At 42.1% G+C, this 19,184-nt stretch overlaps 1 long non-coding RNA gene across 1 annotated transcript in view; it reads right to left on the reverse strand.

Annotated features, from left to right (window-relative positions):
• LOC121133883 overlaps nt 1-18,593 on the reverse strand; it is a 93,587-nt gene extending 74,994 nt beyond the window's left edge. The window contains exon 1 of the long non-coding RNA XR_005870907.1: nt 18,037-18,593. This is a non-coding gene — a long non-coding RNA (uncharacterized LOC121133883). The remainder of the gene's footprint in view (nt 1-18,036) is intronic.
• Between the last annotated feature and the right edge of the window lie 591 nt (nt 18,594-19,184).

Consider the following 19,184-nt stretch of genomic DNA (forward strand, 5'->3'; position numbering starts at 1 on the left):
TCTTGTTTTTCATATAAAGTTGAGAATTGCTCTTTCAATGTCTGTGAAAAATTGTGCAGAGATTTTAATGGGGATTGCATTAAATCTGTATATTGCTTTTGGTAAGATTGCCATTTTTACTATGTTGATCCTACCTATCCAAGAGCATGGGAGATCTTTCTATTTTCTGGTGTCTTCTTTAATTTTTCTTTAAAGACTCAGAGTTCTTGCGATACAGGTCTTTCACTTGTTTCGTTAGCATTACCCCAAGGTATTTTATGTTGTTTGTGGCTATTATAAAGGGCAATGTTTCTCTGACTTCTTTCTCGGTCCTTTTGTTGTCTGTATATAGTAGAGCTACTGATTTTCTTGAGTTCATCTGGTATCCTGCCACTTTGCTGAAAGTATTTATCAGTTGTAAGAGTTCCCTGGTAGAGTCTTTTGGGTCACTTAACGTCAACTATCTTATCATCTGCAAATAGTAAAAGTTTGACCTCTTTTTTTCCAATTTGTATCTCCTTGACCTCCTTTTGTTGTCTTATTGCTCTAGCTAGAACTTCAAGAACAATATTGAAAAGGTATGGAAAGAGTGGACAGCCTTGTCTTGCCCCTCATTTTAGAGGAATCGCATTGAGTTTCTGTCCATTTTGTTTGATGTTGGCTGTTTGTTTGCTGTATATAGCTTTTATTATGTTTAAGTATGTTCCTGTTATTCCAGATCTCTCCAAGACCTTTATCATGAAAGGGTTTTGGATTTTGTCAAAGGCTTTTTCAGCATCTAGTGAGATGATCATGTGATTTTTTGTTTCTCAGGTAGTTTATATGGTGGATTACACTGATGGATTTTTGTATGTTGAACCATCACTGCACCCCTGGGATGAAACTTGATCATGGAGGATGAGTTTTCTGACATGTTCTTGGATCCAATTTGCCAGTATTTTATTGAGTACTTTTTGCATCAATGTTCATGAGGGATATTAGTCTGAAGTTCTCTTTCTTAGTTGTGTCTTTGTGTGGCTTGGGGATCAAGGTTATTGAAGCCTTGTAAAGAGAGTTCGGCAAAGGCCCTTCTGTTTCTATTGCGTCGAAAGCTTTGAGGATAATTGGTATAAGCTGTTCTTTGAATTTCTGGTAGAATTTTGTGTTGAGTACATTTGGACCTGGGCTTGTTTTGGTTGGGAGATTTTTTATGACTGCTTCTATTTCCTTAGGGGTTATAGGTCTATTTAAATTGCTTATCTATTCTTGATTTAATTTTAGCAAGTGATTTCTATCCAGAAAACTGTCCATTTCCTTTAAATTTTCAAATTTTGTGGAGTTCAGGTTTTCAAACTATGACCTGATGATACTCTGGATTTCCTCAGTGGCCGTTGTTATGTCCCCCTTTTCATTTCTGATTTTGTTAATTTGAATGTTCATACTCTGTCATTTGGAAAGTTTGGATGAAGATTTGTCTATCTTGTTGATTTTCTCAAAGAACCAGCTCTTCATTACATGGATTCTTTGTATTGTTTTCCTAGTTTCTACTTTATTGATTTCAGCCCTCAATTTGATTATTTCCTGGCATCTACTCCTCAGGGGTGAGCTTACTTCTTTGTGTTCCAGGACTTTCAGTTGTGCTGTTAATTCTCTAGTGTGACTGTTCTCCAGTTTCTTCATGTGGGTACTTAGTGCTATGAACTTCACTCTCAGCACTGGTTTCAAAGTGTCCCATAAGTTTGGGTACGTTGTGTCTTCATTCTCATTGAATTCTAGGAGGTCTTTCATTTCTTTTTTTTTTTATTTCTTCTTTGACCCAGGAGTGGTATGATTGTGCATTATTCAATTTCCATGAGTTTGTAGGGTTTCTGCAATTTGTGTTGTTGTTGAATTCTAACTTTAACGCATGGTGGTCTTATAAGGTACATGGAGTTTTTCCAATTTTTTGTACCTGTTGAGGTTTGATATGTTTCTGAGTATGTGGTCGATTTTTGTGAAGGTTCCATGTGGCACTGAGAAGAAGGTATATTCTTTTGTGTTTGGATGGAATGTTCTATAGATGCCTGTTAATCCCAATGGATCATAACCTCTATTGGTTCCTTTGCTTCTTTGTTAAGTTCTGTCTGGTGGTCCTGTCTAGTGGTTAGAGAGGAGTGTTAAAGTCTCCCGCTATAAGTACATGAGGTTTTATGTGTGATTTAAGTTTTAGTAATATTTCTTTTACGAACAGGATGCCTTTGTATTTGGGGCATAGATGTTCAGAATTGAGACTTCATCTTGGTGGATTTCTCCTGTGATGAGTACGAAATGACGTCCTTCATCTCTTTTGATTGATTTTAGTTTAGTTAGATATTAGGATTGCTACCCCTGTTTGTTTCTTGGGTCCATTTGATTGGAAAAATCTTTTCCCAACCCTTAACTATGAGGTAATGTCTGTCTTTGAAGTTGAGGCATGTTTATTGTATGCAGCAGAAAGATGGATTCTGTCTTTGAATCCATTTTATTAGCCTGTGTCTTTGTATGAATGAATTTAGACTATTAATATTAAGGGATATTAATGACCATTGATTGCTCATTTTGGTTTGTTTTGGAGTTGTTGTTGGTAGTGTATGTGGATTTTCACCCCTTTTTCTTTTGACTGTTGGTAAAGTGGGATTATCTGTTGCCTATGTTTTTCTGGTTGTAGTTAACTTCCTTGGGTTGGAGTTTTCCTTCCAGAACTTTCTGTGGGGTTGGATTAGTAGATATGTATTGTTTAAATCTGGTATTGTTTCCTCCATTTGTAGTGATTGAAAGCTTTGTTGAGTATAGTAGTCTGGGCTGGCATCTGTGGTCTCTCAGTGTTGGTAGAATATCTATCCAGTACCTTCTGGCTTTCAGAGTTTCCATGGAGAAGTCAGGTACAATTCTAATAGGTTTGCCTTTGTATGTTATTTGACCTTTTTCCTTAGCTGCTCTTAATATTCTTTCTTTATTCTGTATGCTTGGGGTCTTGATTATTATGTGGCAAGGGGATTTTTTTGTGATCCACTCTATTTGGTGTTCTGTAAGCTTCTTGTACCTTCATTGGCATGTCTTTCTTTAGGTTGGGAAAGTTTTCTTCTATGATTTTGTTGAATATATTTTCTGCCCCTTTGAGGTGGTCTTCTGTACCTATTATTCTTAGGTTTGGTCTTTTCACAATATCCCATATTTCCTGGATATTTTGTGTCAGGGATTTGTTGGACTTAAGATTTTCCTTGGTCAATAAATCTATTTCCCCCTAGTGTATCTTCAACACCTGAGATTGTTCCGTCTCTTGTATTCTGTTGGTTATGTTTGCATCTGTAGTACCTGAGCATTTTCCCAGCTTTTCTATTTCCAGCATTCCTTCAGACTGTGTTTTTTTTATTTTCTCTATTTCAGCTTTCAACTCTTGCACTGTTTGAATTGTTTCTTGGAATTTTTGCTTTGTCTTTTCCTCCCTTTCTTGCATTTGTTGGATTTTTTTTGGTTTGTTTTTTCTTCCATTTCTTGCATTTTTTGGTTTGTTTTTTTCTTCCATTTCTTTAAGGGATTTTCTCATATCCTTTTTGAGGGCCTCTATCATTTTCATGAAGTTGTTTTTAAGGTCTTTCTCTTCTGCTTCATCTGCATTAGGTTGTTCAGGTCTTGCTGGTGTAGAGTCTGTAGACTCTGGCAGTGTCATATTGTTTTTTCTGTTGCTGAGTGTGTTTTTATATAGTCTCCTTCCCATCATTTCTTTCGGTGGGTTCAGAAGGAGTCTTTTCCTCTCCTAGTGGGTATGTGACCATGGTTCCCTTATGGTGAGTGAGAGCAGGTCCAACACTCTGGTGGTTTTCCTCTCGTGTGAATGGGGGCGGTCCTAGTACCAAGCAATCTTTGGGTAGGCTGGACCCTGCCAGGATGGGATCCACAGTGTGCAGTTCCCAGGTCTCCAGTGGTTCTGCTCAGGTAGGCTCAACTGCCCCATGGGTGGAGAATGGGACTTGGATGCTGGCAGTCTCTGGGCGGGCTGGCTCCTGCCAGGATGAGAGCTGCAGTGTGCAGTACCCTGGCCTTGGCTAGTTGTGCACAGATCGCTGGAAGACAGGCTGTTTCAGGCCCAGGCCTACCTAGCCCCGTGGGTGGGGAAAGGGACTATGGTACTGGCAGTCTCTAGCTGGGCTGAATCCCATCGGGATGGGATCTGCAGTGTGCTGACCCCAAGTCTCAGGTGGTTCTGCTCAGGGCACCAGAAGGCAGGCTGGAAATAAGCCCACACTTACCTTGCCTGTCCTGTGGATGGGGAATGGAACTTGAATGCTGGCAGTCTCTGGTGCCAGCTGGCTCCTCTCTTCTATAGAATTTTAAGGACAATATAATTCCTGTCTTCCTAAGTACAGTTTGTCTGATACTTTGTTATCAGACAAAGATAGGGTGTATAAATACATATAGGACACAAGTACAAAGGGGGTTATCAGAGAGAAGGAAAAGATCTAAGAGGAATGGAGAACAAGAAAAAGTAATGGTGCGGGGGTGTAAGAGAGAGAGTGTGTGTACAGATGTGTGTACATAAGAGAGTATTGCAGTGAGTGTGTGTGTGTGTGTGTGTGTGCGCGCGCGCGCGTGCGTGCCATGAAGGCAGAACATGAAGCTACTTAAGGGGAACAGCAAGAGGGGAAGGGCATTGGAGTTAGCAAGTAAAAACACAGTATATATCACAGTGAAGTAGAAAACCATTTTCTTTTAGTATCCTAACAAAAATTTTAATTAAAAAAGCTCTCTTTCTCAGAAAGAGGTAGAGAAAAGAGGAAGGCAGACAGGCAGGCAGGCAGAAAGAAAGAAAGGAAGAAAGAAGAAAGAAAGGAAGAAAGGAAGGAAAGAAGGAAGGAAGGAAGGAAGGAAGGAAGGAAGGAAGGAAGGAAGGAAGGAAGGAAAAAACTAGATGGTTCAAATGACTTCCAAGTTAGAGACGTGAACTCATACATGAAGATGAGCTCTAATAGTTTGGCCTTAACAGAAAGCCCCCTTACACTTAACAAGCCACATAGACCTCAGGCAACATATTTAATATCCTAAGTCTCAGTCCCTCCTCTGTAAAATGGAGATAAACATTGAGCGATTCTTGAGAAACTAAACGTGAGGTTGTAGGTTGAAAACAGTCTCAGCACAGCATCAGCTCAATAAACTCTTTGGCTACTTTAATCTCTAATGGTTCTTTTAGACTTTGGTGGGTGATAATTAGTAATGATAAATTAACACTTAAAGAAGCTTAGTGCACCTTGGCCATTGTTCATTTGCATACAGAAGCTCAATTATCCCAAGTCATAGGGCAGAATCCAATTATGAGCTTTATTGCACAGATGAACAGACTGAGGGGCAGAAGGACTACAACTACTCAAAGTCACATAATAATTGAGTGGTGAGCACATGTGGGACTCCAGAAGCCATGTCTCTACCCATTCACAGAATCAACCCTCTTATTATCTGCCTACTTTTCAGAACTCTGTCCTGTAACTCTGAACTCTGAGTCATCAAACAAAATGGCTAAGCTGTCTGTTTTCTAATGAGGAGAGACCAAGAAAGGATGTGGATTTGGGTGGGTGGGGAAGAAGGGGGAATGATCTGAGAGGAGAGCTATAACCAGAATATATTGCATGAAAAAGTTAAACCTTAAGTAATCATGTGACCACACACACACACACACACACACACACACACACACACACACATACAAATTCTTTCAAACTACAATTGCGTTTTGATATGTTATCTGTTGATTTCTAACAACTTAAGCACTTAAGTGTGTGAGATGGCAGAGCCGGAAGGTCTTGTCTGCAGTCAGCCTTGATTCTATGCATCTCCTAGGGAAATGGACACTCTGTTTGAATAGGCATGGTCCCCATAAACTCATGTGGTTGAATGCATGCTCCACAGGGTGTTGCACTATTAGGAGACGTACCTTGTTAAAGGAAGTGTGTTACCATGGAGATGGGATTTGAGGTCCCATATGTGCTCAAGCTACATCCAGTACACAGTTCACTCCCTGTTTCCTACAGATCAAGATGTAGAACTCTCAGCTACCTCTCCACCACCATGTCTGCCTACATGCTGCCTTGATTCCTGCCATGACAATAATGGACTAAACTTCTGAACTGTAAGACAGCCCCAAATAAATGTTTTCCTTTATAAGAAAAAAGTTAATTTAAAAAAGAAAAGAAGAGGAAGAGGAAGAAGAGGAGGAGGAGAAGGAGAAGAAAAGAGTTCAGCACACCATTTATCTTCACAGTCTTTAACAGAAGTCTTCAGTTGAGCTTTGAGCTTACAACATACAAGTTCCAGGCCGTTCTTCAGATATTCCTGAACTACACATTTAACTCAATGGCTCAACTTAAGAATTTACCCTAAGCCACCCCTGCTTTGATTTTTGCCCATGCCAAGAATTAACAGTAATGTTGGTGCTTTCTTACTTGCTGATTTCCCAAACCTTTTATGCAATGTCCTAAATGTCCATGTCTAAGACCATGTTCTTGCAACATTGCCAACTCTGTCTCACCCATTATCTTCCCACATTAGTGGCTCAGCCTTCTGCCTGGTGCCACTTTTCTCCTGGGTGTCATTCTTTTTATTTGCCAGGCTCCTTATTTTTTTAAGCCTCAGAATCTATGAAGTGAATCAGGCTAAGTATGGGTGAGCACAACTCCCACTTCCTTAAAATTTCCTGTCAAGGGGGATATGGTTATTGGAAACTCTCCTGATTTAGGCTAAGTGGGTTTCTGAGAAGATGTTTCCTGGAAGCATTCAGAAAAGCCTGGAAATCCTTTCTGCAGAATGGCCCTAAGAAGGTCAGCCACATCTGCAGGATTGTTCCCAAGTAGTAGGGAAATGTGCCTGCATCCAGCTGTGAACTACAATTTTGAACTCTGCAATTAGTCAACTGTGTAATCTCAGGCTGTAATTTACATTCCTGACCTCAGTTTTTCCATCGGTAAAATGGAAATAATTGTATTGTTTGTGGAATTAAAACAAGTAGTGCATTTAGAAAACTTGACAATAGCAAATACTCCAAAGTGATTACAGTGGTTATTATCATTATTGCCATTATCTTATTACTGTTGGAACCCCATTCTCCAGGAAACATGGCCTGGAGCACAGGAGAGCCAATGAAAACAGGATTGTGTGAGTGTTGATGCTGTTGCCATGTTGCCTGTAGACACTGGAAGCAGGAGGACCTGGACTCTCCCACCTTCAATCCCTAGCCCTCACTCCCTGTGCTGACTAATTTTATGTCAACTTGGTACAAACTGAAATCATTTGAGAGGAGGGAACCTCAGTTGAGAGAATGCCTCCATAAGATCAAGCTGCAGAGAAACCTGTAGAAGACTGTAGGGCTTTTTCTTGGTTGGTGATTGGGAGGGCCCTGCCCATTGTAGGTGGTGCTATCCATGGCATGGTGGTCCTGGGCTTGAAAAGAAAGCAGGCTGAGCAATCCAGGAGGGCCAAGCCAGTAAGCAGCACCCCTCCATGGCCTCCAGGATCCTACTCTGTTTGAGTTCCTGTCCTGACTTCCTTTGAGGATAAACAGCAATGTGGAAGTGTAAGCCAAGCAAACCCTTTTCTACCCAGCTTGCTTTTGGTCGTGGTGTTTCATCATAGTAATGATAACCCTAACTAAGACATTCTCCGTCTCCTCTGTCTCCTCTTTCCGTATGGTGCTACCAGAACCTGAGATGCTGTCTGCTCAGTGGGAAACACACAGTTCTTTTTCCTCTCTTTCTCCTTAATAAAAATTATCTTAAAAATGAAAATTACAGGGTAGGGGCCTGCAAGATGGCTCAGCAAGTAGAGGCGATTGCTGCCTGCTGGTACAAACCTGAAGGCATTGATCCCCAGAACCCAGAACTCAGGTAAATATGAAAGAACCAATTTCACAGAGTTGTTCTCTTCTCTGCACATGCACATCTTACACACACACAGACACACACACACACACACACACACGCACACACACACAGTGATAATAATAAAATTACTTTGCAATTCCACAACTTTTCTTAAGTTGGTATTAGTAGTTACAGTGTGAGGAGGGAGAGGTGGTAAGGAGTTGGCTTCTTAATTTTTAATGCCTACAATTTTTAAGTATTGGGATTACGGGTAGAACTTATCTTCCTTTTTATCCTTTCTCAGTATTCAAATACTTTAGCCTAAACCATGCCTTTTGGAAATTAAACAAATAAATAATAAAGATTTATCATTTCAATTAAATGAATTTTTATGTGCTTCAGTAACTCGAGAGCTGCAAAGCTTACTTCACTCAGGTTTATATAATAAATATTCCAACCTTTTGCTTTAACCCTTGCAAAACAGTGGACGAACCTGGCTGCCATAATGAGAAACGAGGAGAGATCTGCCAAGAGTGGAAGGTGTGGCCCATATGTGAAGGGGAGTGAGGCTGGAGCTGGGAACACACATTGAAGCCAGAGAGTCCACGGCAGGAGGCAGACCCCCTTCCTGTCTTCCCTAACACCCTGAATTCTGGAAGGCTTCCTGCACCCATCTCTCAGGTTGCTTTGTCTTCTTCTGTAGTCAGTGTGGTTGAAATGGTTCTGACAGTCTCCACATTTGACGTGTGGCCTTCGGCATTAGTGCCAGGTAACAGATGTGCATGTAGACAGAAAGAGGGTCCCTGTGCTCATTGTCAGCAGCAGGCTGCTGCATTAGGTTCCATTGCTAGAGGTACACACTGTTTCTACAAGCAGGGTTCAATACATTCTTCAGTCCAAGTCCAGGACCTAACATAAAACTCATGTTCAAAGCATCAAGTTTAGTTTACTCTACCCTATGTTCCTCCAAACCTGCTCTCAAGCACGGCCAAATAGACATTGCCCTACACTGCAATTCATTCTTGTTAGCAGTGCTTAGCTTTGCTATATTGTAAGGAAAAGACTCCAAATCATATGAAAACAAATGGAAAACATTTGGAAAAGGGACTGGGGCTCTGTGGGCAAAGTGCTCGCTTCTCAGGGTCTGAGTTTGGATCCTCAGCATCCATGTAAAAGTCAAGCAAGGTGGTATGCACCTGTAACCCCCCAGCACCAGGAGAGGCAAGGACAGGCAGAACCCAGGGACTTATGGGCCAGCCAGTCTGAAATGATGAGCTCTGGCTTCAGTGAGAGACCCTGCCTCAAAAACTAAGGTGGAGAATAACAGAAGACACAAGCACACGTGAGTAAGGATAAGCACAAATATATATATACACACACATGCACATATGTGCTCACACACACACAAATGATAAATTTCTGGAAAGCAATTTGCTACTTGCCAAAATTTATCTCACTTAGATGAATTTGCTTATGTAAGTATGTAGAAATATATCGACTCCCCCATGCATTACAGTAGTGTTTGAAACAGAATCTTTGTAAAGAGCATAAATCTATCTTTAAAGAACTGCTTTAGTACCAGAATGCAATGGAATCTATCTAGCATGAGAGTGGGAACACAGGCTGGGTCCAGTAACACTCTGTCAGAGATAGAGTAGGTGCTCATGAGACCCCTACCCTTCCCTAAAGAACTATGGGCAATTTATGGCTGCTGCGAGAAGGGAGTCATAGTCCTCATTGATGTAGCCACTGGTAACTTGTCCTTGTTTTAGGAAATAATCTTCTACCCATGCTTATGCAAGCAATCCTGAGTATATGCAGTGGGCACTGGGCTGGAGAGAAGGCTCAACTCTTAAATTGCTCTTCTAAAGGACCAAGGTTCCATTCTCAGCACCACATGGTGGCTCATAGACATCCACAGTTCCAATCCCAGGGAACCCAACACTTTGTTCTGTCCCCACTGCCACCAGGCACAAACACCATATGCATAGACATGCATGTAGTCAAAGCATTCATATACATAATATAATGTTTTAAAATCAGTGGGCACAAAAAAAAACAAGCCTGGGAGGACTTGTTGGGAAGAATGAGGAAACAATAGAGATGGGGGAAAGATAATCAAAGTATATTACATACATATGAAATTGTGAAGGATAAATTAAATTTTAAAGAAAAGGAGTGAGGTATGTTTCCAAATCTGATGGCTAATCTTAGTTGTCAACTTTGCTGAGTTGAGATGGAAGGCCTCCTAGATCAGTAAAGTCCACCCCCACGTGTGTCTGTCAGGATGCCTCTAGGGAGGGTTAGTTAAAGGGTAAGGCCTGCCCTGGATGGGAAGAATGCTAACCCACAAGCAGGGAGCAGCAGGGTAGACACAATGGGGGAAAAGAACACACTGGGCTCAGATATGTGTCTCTGTTCCCCGGCCACCATAACAGGGATTGTTCTGTCCCACCATGATGGATTGCAACCATAACAAAATGAATCCTGGCCCCTGAAACTGTTATGGCCATTCTTTTTTGTCCTTGGCAATTAGTAGGTCTGACCGGATGTCCAAGATGCACTGTCAAGGGGAGGGGACAAGCAGCTCTATTTTGTGGATGAGATTCCTACTAATAAAGAGAGAGAAGGAAATTCATCTTTAGAGCTCAGATAAATATTAGAGTAGAGAGAGGCAAAAGCCAGGAGATCTCCATGAGTTCAAGACCAGCCTTGTCTACATAGTTCTAGGCTGGCCAGGGATACAGAGCAAAGAACCTGTCGTTTTTTAAAAAATGTAGAAATGTCTTTTATACAGTGAATTTTTATGTAAGATTTCCAGTGTTCCTCAAAGAGTTTTAAGCTCTTTGGGATTACTGACTCGGTTCCTATGACAAGCCTTAGGTGGGTAGGGCCACTGACTACCCTGTATCTCAGAAGGAACATGGAGTCTTTTGTCCATTTATTTTATTTTCATTTGTGTGTGTGTGTGTGTGTGTGTGTGTGTGTGTGTGTGTATTCTGTCAGCATGTATGTCTAGTGCCCAAGGGGACATAAGAGGGCATCAGATCCCCTGGGTGTGGAGTTCCAGATGGTTGGAAGTCACCATATGGGTGCTAGGAATTGAACCTGGGTCTCTGGAAGAGCAGCCAATGCTCTTAACTACTGAGCCTTCTCTCTAGTCCCAATGTTAGACTTCTGAGCACAGAATGCAGAAATATGAACAGGTTTCTTGCCTTTCAAGTATGAGGAAAGTTTTCATTGTACTCTCCATGCCTCATGACAGCTAGATGAGCAGAAAAGGGTATTTCCGAAAATCTTATTTTAAACATGTTTCTTTGAGATCCCCACATAGAAGCCAGGAACACAGCCTTAAGCAAGACCACTCACTGACAAATTCCCTTAATAAGAGTTTCTTGCATCAAGGGGGCCAGTAATCAAACCTGGGGAAATGGGAAACATGCCAGCTGCAGATTTCTAGGAGGCAGACATCTTGGGGGTCTGCTTGTAATTATTCTCCCCTCTGAAATGAACACTTATATCATTGCAAATGCACAATTGACTTCCATGTGGAAGCTTCATCTTTAGAAGTCTGGAGGATTGTCACTGGGGCTCCATGTAAAGGACAGCATTACATACAAAGACTCACCGGAAGTCCTGGGGGCTTAGTGTAAGAGGTTGGGAAAATAAAGAATATAGTTAGCAGTCAACAAAAATACAGGGGGGAATTGTAGGAACTGAATGAAGAAGAAAAACCCCAGTCCCGAGCCACATATAAACAGCCAAACAAGAGGACAGGAGTGGAGTAAGGACTCTCCAGTGTACTCAGGTCTACCAGGAGAATGATATCGAGAGCTTTGGATGCAAATCCTAAGAACCACCTTGAGGCAGGTAAAGAGCAGGTGGTGGGTGCAGTGTTACAAGGACAGATGGGTATCTCAGGGGAAGCCAGCTGTCATTCACAGCCAGATGAAAGGGCAGATCTGGAAACTGGAAACCCAGCAAGCACCCTGGGAGCTGAACTCCCACACCTGCCAAAGGGCCCGTGGGTGGGAAGCCTTCACCCACCTACACAGCAGAAGGAAGCAGTGCCTCTGTTTGGTCACCTTCCCCAGGCATTATGTGTTGGCTTCCAGAAAATCAAGAGATACTTCCAGCGTCTGCAGCAAGTTGGCGGTGTCCTTGGCTCCCTGGATGATTTTGCAATATGCTGCTCACACTCTCAGCCTTCTTGACAGGACAAAAGGGAGACACAACATTCCCCTTGCTCTGCGTGATGCCAACTTCTTCCCTCCTCCTTTATTTTTTTCCTTCTTTGTTATTCTGTGACATTTATTTGGCTGGCCAGAAAGTCACTTGCAGCCTTCCTTCTGGCACCTCTAACCACACTCCTCCCCCAAGGGTACATTTCTGTAACTCCTCCCTGACTGCTCAGAGTAGAGTCTTCTTCTCTGTGTTGAAGCCTTATCCCACATTCCACCATACTTCCCAGGGGCTATGGTCACATGAACAAGGTCCAGGACCCAGGCCTACAAATACCCAGTTACTCAAGACATGAAGATTCTGACTGAGGGCCCATCTCAATTGTCTGCTGAAAGCAGAGCTTAAGAGGGTTGGTTAGGTGTTGTGGTTTTGAATAAAAAATATCCATACATCTGTAGAGAATGGCACTATTAAGGGGTATGGCCTTGTTGGAGGAGATTTTGAGGTCTCAGAAGCTCAAGCCAGGCCCAGAGGCTCCATCTCTTCCTCCTGCCTGCCAATACAGATGCAGAACTCTAGCTACCTCTCCAACATCATGTCTGCCTATGTGCCACCGTGCTTCATGCCATGACAATAGTGGGCCAAACCTCAGAACTGTAAGTCAGTCCCAACTAAATGCTTTCCTTCACAAGAGCTGTGTGGTTGTGGCATCTCATCACAGCAATAAAACTCAAACAAAAACTGATAGTTTACTGGTAGATGATGCCAGGACACCAAAACGAGAGAAAATTTCTACTTAAGGGTGTATGAATACCACCACCTCTATAGGCAACAAAAATTGGCCTGAGGGGTTAAAAAGGGGACTTTTAAAAAAGGGCACAGAGTTGGGTGGCTAGGGAAGGGGAGTGAACTTGGGAATAACTGTAATAAGGAAGTGAAGAATGTGTGTGTATGTGTGTGTGTGTGTGTGTGTGTGTGTGTGTGTGTGTGAAATTTTCAAAGGAATTAAATTTTTTAAAAAAGGTGAACTAAATAAAATTCTACTAGGGGAAAAATGGTTACTCAATGGGAACAGGGCTGGGCTATACCCTTACCTGGAGACCAGACTCTACTAGGTAGGCCTTACCTCTTACAGGTTCCACAACCGCCCCTAACATTGCTGCCAGCTGGGAATCAAGTATTCAAACCCATGAGCCTTTGGGAACATTCTACACTCCAACCCTAACAGTGTTGTTTTTGTGCCACATCCACTCAGCCCCCTGCTGAATTTGGCCTAGACCCTTCCTCAAGAGTTCAGGGTGAGAGTGCACCTCACATTGTTCTATGGGAGTCCAAAGTCCGTGTGTATACTTGGGATGGGTACTGATCTGCTGCCCAAGGCTCAATAGATTCCCTAGGCCTCCTCACTGACACCCAGATTCAGGGGGTCTTGATCAGTCCCATGCTGGATTCCCAGGCTGATGCCTGGGATTCAAGAGTTAACCTTTGTCTGGTCAGCTGTTTCTGGGGGTTAAACCAGCCCAGTCTTAATCCCTTTGATCATCAGTCCTCCCTCTCTGTTACTGGCTTTCTTGAGTTCAGCTCAGGACTTAACCAAGGGAGTCTGCCTCTTCTTCGATCAGCCACTAAATGAAGTTTCTGTTTCCCAGACTCTCTGGCCATAGGATTGTAGGCTGGTACTCCCCAGATCTATGTCTAAAATCCATATATGAGAGAGTACATGCCATGTTTCTCTTTTTGTGACTGGGTTACCTCACTCAGGGTGGTTTCTTCTAGTGTCATCCATTTGCCTGCGAATCTCATGATTCCATTACTTTTTTCTGCTGAATAGTACTCCATTGTGTAGATGTACCACATTTTCTCTATCCACTCTTCGGTTGAGGGACATCTAGGTTGCTTCCAAGTTCTGGCTATTACAAATAAAGCTGCTATGAACATAGTGGAACAGACATCTTTGTTGTATGAATGGGCATCTTTTGGATATATGCCTAAGAGTGGAGTTGCTGGGTCTTGTGGTAGGTTTATTCCCATTTTTCTGAGGAATCACCATACTGATTTCCAAAGTGGCTGAACTAGTTGGCACTCCCACCAGCAATGGAGGAGTGTCCCCCTTTCACCACATCCTCTCCAGCATAAATTGTCATTGGTGTTTTTGATTTTAGCCATTCTGACAGGAGTGAGATGGTATCTCAGAGTTGTTTTGATTTGCATTTCCCGGATGGCTAAAGATGTTGAGCACTTTCTCAAGTGCCTCTCAGCCATTTTAGACTCCTCTATTGAAAACTCTCTATTTAGTTCTGCAGCCCACTTTTTAATTGGGTCCTTTGATGTTTTGGAGACTTGCTTCTTGAGTTCTTTGTAAATTTTGGAGATCAACCCTCTGTCAGATGTGGGATTAGTGAATATTTTTTCCCCTTCTGTGGGTTGGAGGAGGCAGCATTTTTATGTTCCAGAATTCTCAGCAAGTTTTCCTTGCCACCCCCCCAGGAGTGGGGGAATGCCACACACTGAATGACTTAGCAATTTATGGGCAGGGCTTGGCTTTTAAACTTTTTCCAATGTCCATGGCGTAATCAAGTTTATCACAGGAAGTAACTATGCATAACAGAGGGGAAACAGAAAAACTATAAAGGTCAGAGATGTTGTTAAGATGCAGGGGAGAAAGAAATAGCAGAATTCCTTAAGATGTTGAGTGAAAAACAAATTATAACTCAGCAATACATATACAGCTCAGCAGTAGAGTTTGCCTCAAGACCTGAGACCCTGGTTCAAAATGAAAAGCCAAGATTCTTCTTTAAGTCTACTTAATAAAACAACTGCAGACAAAGGCCAGAATATCAGATAGTAACATTTTAACTTTTTATTACTTGCCATGTAATTATAAGCAACTCTTTTTATTAAAACAGATACATATATGAGTATGGAATATTACATTTATAATGAAAAAATCATGTTTTCATGTTATTTACCAAAACAATATCAGTACAAGTCAACGCCAGGTGCCCCAAGTTCAACATTCCTAATGCATCTCTCTATTTAATTATGTTTAATCAATCAATAAGCATTCCTCTCACATAAGCAAGCAGAATGCACTTGTTTGATAAAGGAAATGGCTGCTTTTCCATGTTGTAAGCTTGCCTTTCCTACAATAGGCACCCAAATGTTTATAGATCACCCCTGGGCACCAGAGCAGCTTTAATTAATTGTTCCAAAACAATTTTCATGACATTTGCCTTTTTAATAATGTTTTAAAAATTGTCATAAAAATCATCAAGATGAGCACATCTTACAGATTGATTACCTCGTTTAACTACTCCTGTGGTGCTTTCTTAGATCTGCATGTCGCAAAACAATGGGATGGGGGTGAAGTTGATGCACCAGAAAAAGTATCTATTAATTATATAGGGAGCTTAAATGACCAAAAAACTTAGTTCTCCCAGCTTTAAAAACACCAATAATATCTGCATGGCAAATGAAATGAAGTAAGGCAGAAATTCATCTTTCTTCCTCTGCCTCCAATTCATAAACCTTTGTGTTAATTTCAAAATGCAAAGTGCAGAGATTTAATGAGGTTTCCCCCTGAAGCATATCCCTCTAAGCTTGTATCTAAATGAGAAATTCACATTCAAGTATATGTGCTTTCAGTTACTTCTTAAAAATGATTGCATGGCCTCCCAACACAAATCTCCAAAGACAAAGAGATTCCACAATTATATGTAGACAGAGCCTTCTGAATCTATGTATTTCTCTCCTTCGTGTTTTAAAGGCTTCAGGTCCATGCATGAGTATGCACTTATTTTTGTGCCTGTATCATGTCACTTTGCTCTATAGGAACAGCAGCATATATCATGAAGTGCAGACAACATTGCACCCGTGTTGGAAGACTTCACTGCTCAGTGACCTTGCCAGCAAAACATCATTTTCCCGAAGGCTGGTCTGTCTTCTATCCTAGATTAAGAACACCTTAAATCAAGGGTCCTAAGTGTCTTCTCATATTGATGGGCCTATAATGGGTCTTATTGAATATTTATTAAATAACTTATGATTAATTGAATTAAGCTTCCCATTGCCCCGTGTCTCAAGTTCATTAATCTAGAAGTAACTCTAGGCTTCAATAAGCAAAGATGTCAACCTAGCTGAGGGTCATGGTCACATAGCAGCTTCTCTGCCAAGGTATCTAACCATTTCAAAATTCCAGAGGCTCTCTAAAGCATTTGACCACTTTCTAGGCCAAGGAAATTCTGGTATCTCTTCTTTATTTATAACTTAGTCTGCCGTGCCTCCTCCAGCAAGCTATTAACAGAAGCATCAGATGTCTTACAAGAACAAAAAGTTCTCCATGCGGGTGCACACCAACAATGTCCCCATGCCAGCCTATATTCATGGTTGGAGCAGCACTCTTGGGTCCTCCCTGCATGTGCTCCTCGGCTCCTTTGGGTTATTAGACAGACCCTGCAGTTCCTTTGCGTAATTCTGCTTGAACAAAACCTGGTTCCACTTCCTATTTCTGGCTGAGCTATTACCTGAACCTGGCTATGACCTGAGACAGAAGAGTGAGTGGTGAGTTTGAGGAAACCAACATGTGACCTGATGCACATGCATGTAAAGCTGTGTGTGACGCTGGTGTGACAGGTGAAGGGACAAGTGCTTTCTGTGCAAGAGGCCAAGTAGCTGCTCTAGCAGTAAGCAGACTCCAGAAAAGGCAGGGGTGAAGGCAGATTAAGGCTGCCCATCTCAAGCTCAAGATTGCCAGGCCCTCCTATTATAATCCCAACTTTGACATAGAGACGTGGTGCAGATGTCCACATCCCTGACCTTATTATAATTGACTCAGGAGACTGATTTTCATCATAGTCTTCCAGGTAGTTGTGAGAAATGTCCTTTAAAGTAATGTTAGGAATACTATGGTCTGTGAAGCATGGCATAAAGATGTCTATGATCGCAGAGCTTAGGTTCTTGCTACTGTCACTACTGTTATTATAGTGATTGGTTTGGACCCAGGATCCACCTACTAGGCAAGTGTTATGCCATTTATCTATACCCAAAATCTCTGATTCTATTTTTAATGAAAGGAAGATACTTTATACCACAATCTTTGTAAGTGGACTCTCCTCCAAAACACCCAAATCCACCAGTACCATGTAACAACCAAGCAGGTCCATCAGTACACATCTAGCAGTGACTAGTCTTCTAATCACATGACTTGGAAAGAAATAAAGCTGTCTTAGTTAGGATTTCTATTACTTCAATAAAACACCATGACCTGGGATTATTTGACTTTTACTTCTGTATCATTGTTCATCATCAAAGGAAGTCTGGACAGGAGCTCTAACAGGGCAGGAACCTGGAGGTAGTAACTGATACAGAGGCCATGGAGGGTGCTGCTTACTTATTTGCTCTCCAAGGCTTCCTCAGTCTGCTTTCTTACAGAAACCAGGACTACCCACAATGGGTTGGGTGGACCCTCCCCTCGTCAATCACTAAGAAAATGCCCCACAGGTTTGCCTATAACATGATCTTATGCTGACATTCCCAATTGAGGATCCCTCCTCTCAGATGACTCAAGCTTGTGACAAGATGACATAAAACTAGCCAAGACCAGCTGACCCCTTGTCAACTTGACAAATAAACACATCACCGTTAAACCACACCGGTTCCTTTTCTTGTACATCCCCAAGATTACACATTAACAAAGACATCATAATATAAAAAATTTTACAAACTTGAGCCCCACAGCCTTACAAATTAATATACTTTAAAAATCATCACTTTAAAAATATCCATTCTCTCTTAACATCCAAATTACCTGTAAAACTCCAATCTCTCTCTGTGTCTCTCTGTGTCTCTCTGTGTGTGAGTGTGTGTCTAAGTTTAAAGTAAGTCCACTGTGGACTTCTGTAAAATCAAAAATAAATTAAGTACTTTCTTACTTCAAGAGGGAAGAACCAGGGCACAGTCACATTATGAATAAAGGAAAGCCAAACTCCAACAGAATAAATAACTCAATGCCCAGTGTCTGGGATTCACTCACAATCTTCTGGGCTCCTCCAATGGGGTTGGGTCACTTCTCTGGCTCCGTCTTCTGCAGCACACACAGCTTGTCTGCCGACTCCATTCCACTGCTACTCTTGGTGGTCACCCCGTGGTACTGGCATCTCCAAAACACTAGGGTCTTCTGCTGCAACTGGGCTGCACTCTCACTAGTAACCTCTCTTCATGGTGCCAAGCCTCAGCTTCTCAGCATGACCCTTTCAATCCTGGGCCTTCAACTGTGGCTGAGGTTGCACCTTCACCAATGGGCTCTCCTGGCCTCTCACAGTGTGAAGCCTCAGCTGCTCTCCATGACCCCTTCATGCCTTCAAAACCAGTACCACCTGGGTGACCCTTACACTGCCAAGTTTGGCTGCTAGCACAAGGTACAACCTTCGCAACCTCCACAACATAGTTCCTGTGTGCTCTCAGGAAACACTTTCCAGAAGAGTTCTCTTCTTTCCAGAAGCTGTTCTCTTCTTTTTTTTTATTTGAGACAGGGTTTCTCTATGGTTTTGTAACCTGTCCTGGAACTAGCTCTTGTAGACCAGACTGGCCTCAAACTCACAGAGATCCGCCTGCCTCTGTCTCCCAAGTGCTGGGATTAAAGTCATGCGCTGCTCTTCTTAATCACTGCTGATGCCTCAGCTCCAGCTGACCAGCATCAAGTCTCCCAGCATAGCAAAGGTTTCACATCAGTAGTTCTGTTGTCTTGTTAATCACAGCTGATTCTTCATTCCCAGCTAAGCATAACCATGGAATCTTAATTCATATAAAAATGGCCCTGAAGGAGTCTTTAAAGTTCCCTCTGAAACTTCACAAGGCAGGCCTCCATCTTCTACATTGCCTTCAACACTCTTAACTTCCAAGCTCCTATAGAACAGCTCACTAAGCGTTGAACACTCAATGACTTTTCTTGCACCAAGTTCCAAAGCCCTTTCACAATCCTCCCGAAAGCAGCATAGCCAGGTCTGTCACAGCAGTACCCCAAGGTGCTGGTACCAATTTGTTTTAGTTAGGGTTTCCATTGTTTTGGTAAAACACCATGACCAAAAAGCAAGTAGGGGAGGAAAGGATTTCTCAGCTCCAGCTGACCAACATCAAATCTCCCAGCATAGCAAAGGTTTCAGTTTAGTAGTTCTGCAGTCC

Source organism: Mesocricetus auratus, unplaced genomic scaffold, assembly GCF_017639785.1.
Source record: "Mesocricetus auratus isolate SY011 unplaced genomic scaffold, BCM_Maur_2.0 Super-Scaffold_2245, whole genome shotgun sequence".
Taxonomy (NCBI): domain Eukaryota; kingdom Metazoa; phylum Chordata; class Mammalia; order Rodentia; family Cricetidae; genus Mesocricetus; species Mesocricetus auratus.